The following is a 3289-nucleotide window of genomic DNA, read 5'->3' as shown; positions in this document are numbered from 1 at the left end:
TGACATTGAGCACTATTGCTACGAATGCTGTCTACAGTACATGCACGCCTAAATCCTTCTCCATCAAGGATTGACCTAATTTTGCCCCATATAATCAGTAAATCGCTCATTTATTATTGTTTGCCAAATGCATAGGTGAGATTTTGGTACAGATATACTCAAACAGGTCACTGCCATTAGTACACTGTGTTCATGGGTCGGGACTGCCTGTTTAAATGCCCGGCACAGCAAAGTGTAACACATAGCGAGACGGACGGGTACAGTGTATACCAGACAAATAAACGGTTTACGAAGTATAACTTTGGGAGCAGAGACACAGGGACAGCGAGCTGGCCACTGCCACAGGGAACTAGAACGTCACTGCCGCGTAAAGCAGAAAACGGCGTACTTGTGCAAAGCTAGCTCTCTGGTATAGAGTTAAACAGCGCTGCTAATAGACACGGGTGCATCCACGTCTCACGCAGGCGAATAATCATAAGTGCCGCGGATAACGCGCCCCATCCCTTCAGCAGGTGTCAAAAGTAATTATAATTTTCAACGAAGTTGTCAGCTTGGTCTTTTAATCTCCTAGGCATGCGACTCCCTCCCTGCGCCTGCTGCCTGTATGGGAACACATGTCACTTTGTAGCAGTGCCACCTTAGACACTTTAATCAATAGTTGTGTTATCGCCTCTTTCCCTCGCCTCCTCTGCTCTTATTTCCTTTTCTTGTACTGCTGCAGGTTGATTTTTTTTTAACCCTTTCTCTGTCAGACACATTTCGAAGCAAAAGGGGCAAACCAGAGATTGAGACGCGCCGTGTGAAGGGGTGCCAAGTACCGCGGATTTATTTGCATTTAACCCATTGTATTTTGACCTTGTAAAAGCTGAAATGTGGGCTGCAGGAGTAGCTCAGTGGTAATGTGTCACCTCTACATATGACTTTGGGATAACCCCTATATCTCCCTGAACCTCAACTTAAATTGTAAGCTCTGCGGGGCAGGACTCACTGTGCTGCAGCATTTCTATGTACAGTGCTGTGTAGGTTATTTAATAAAAAGCAGTCTTTTTGGGTGCTACAGATGTATATTAGCCGTACATTGTGTTGCCTTCTAATGCACAAACGCACGGGTTCTTCCTAATAGATGCCACGATCTTGGATTGAGCTTCGCAAACCTAACCAGCTTACAGGGAATTACAAGACACCACACTTCTAGCAGGAAGGCTTCCTCATCAGTAACTTTACGGACACAGTACAGCAGGAGGGGCAACTCCAGTCCTGAAGGGCCACCAGCAGGTCAGCGTTTCAGGATATCCCTGCTTCAGCACAGCTGTCGCAATCTGTGGCTCAGTCTTTCACTACACCACCTGTGCTGAAGCAGGGATATCCTGAAAACCTGACCTGTTGGTGGCCCTTGAGGACTGGAGTTGCCCACCCCTGCAGTATAGCTATTTTAATGCCATTTTAACCTCTGTAGATGCACTGAAGTGTTGGGCGCTTATTCTGCCCCTTACAGTAGTATGACCGCGGGCAGGTAAGGGGTAACTAACCGGTGCAAAGGGCTGCAGGATCTCTGGCCACAAACTCCACTTCCTTCTGACATAATGTAAGCGCCTTTTGCGTTCCCTTTAAATCTTCTCTTCTGGTTTTACACGGGGGCGCTGTACAGAGCCGCCCGGCGCGGGGAAAGGATTCAGCGCAGCCTCTCGGGGGATATTATCTGATCATTAAGGCTGTGTATTCTTCGCAGAGGTGACAGATTTCACGGAAACCAGGAGCCGTGAAAATATTACTATGCCGTGAAAAATGGTAAGTGGCGCGTTGGAAGCCGGCATCTTCTTTCAGTTTCCTATTTTTCACTTGTCGCAGCCCAACGCCAATGATCAGGGACAGGCTTTATGTAACAGAGTGATGGTCTTTAACAAGAAAGTACCATTGTGAGTAACTGTACGCTCACAGTACACTGATGTCAAACCTTATAGTATGGGAGTGTATATAAGGCCACACCCCCAAGCAGCTCCCCTATAGCAAAGACCTATAAAAGGTCAGACATTACGATGCATTACAGGGGGCTTCACTCCAGTCCTCAAGCTTCCCCCAACAGGTCAGGTTTTCAGAAAATCCCTGTTTCAGCACAGGTGGCTCAATCAGTGGCTCAGTCGATGACCAAGATATACCCTTACATCCTGCTGGCTTTCCCCATTGCTTGGCTACTTTTAGGCTCCCACTCCTCACCTGCTCACAGGTGACCCACTAAGTGGTGGATATTAAGTGTTTGCAAAGTGTGGCAGCCAGGGATTTTGTTGCCCATAAATCTGAGAGAGAAGAGTCTAAGACCAGGTGAATATTTATTGTTAGGATAGGACAGGAGCGGCCAACTCCAGTCCTTAAGGGCCACCAACAGGTCAGGCTTTCAGCACAGGTGGCTCAATCAGTGGCTAGTCAAAGACCGCACCACCTGTGCTGAAGCAGGGATATTGGAAAACCTGACCTGTTGGTAGCCCTTGATGACTGGGAGTTAGCCATTCCTGGCATAGGAACTATATATACACTTTTGGGATTTGCCTTTGTGAGGGAGACAGGTTTACCACCTTATGTCCAAAATATGTGACGAAAGATCCCTACTTTGGAACGAGGAATATGAAAGACTTACTAGTCCGATTTTGCAGGTTTTACTCACGTCGAATAGAACGAGGAAATAAGAAATGGGTAATTCATTGAATTGACATTTTTTATGCAGCACTGAGTAAGGAAAATGGGAACCGACAGGGATGTTCATCATAAAATGGGCCCGAGTTAGATGAATAAATGATCAGATTTGCGACCCAAGAACCGCCACGCAGAAGAACGCGCAAACTCCTGTCGTGTCTGACCTGCCGGTGAAAGGAAAGCAGCGGCTTACATGTGATCTGGGAATGTTATGCTGCAGGTCGGTTTTTCCATTAAGCATTTATGGGACTTGCCGGTGTTACAGGGGACCTGTAAAATAGCCCAAGTAATCCCCCAGTTCCTGTGCATGAATTCAGCTTTTCCCTGCGAGAGACGGTTTCTCTGCCAAGAACTTTATTTTCAGATATGGAGTGCGGGGATAATACCAGAGGTGTGATGTTATTTTAACAGTGAACAGACCAAGCAGTTGAGCTGCTGAAACGAAAGAATTCTCTTTCAGAGCCAATAAAGTGGCTGGACAAACATCTGCGCTAATTGGACGCACAGCACGTGGTACGTGGAGGAGGGAGGTGGGCAAAAAAAAAAAACGCAGAGCCCCAGGGCAGGGGAAAGAGGGGAATGGAGGCTGCAGGGATAGAGA

The sequence above is a fragment of the Ascaphus truei genome, chromosome 8 (genome assembly GCF_040206685.1).
Source record: "Ascaphus truei isolate aAscTru1 chromosome 8, aAscTru1.hap1, whole genome shotgun sequence".
In the NCBI taxonomy this organism is placed as follows: domain Eukaryota; kingdom Metazoa; phylum Chordata; class Amphibia; order Anura; family Ascaphidae; genus Ascaphus; species Ascaphus truei.
Note: the sequence above shows the minus strand (reverse complement) of the source record.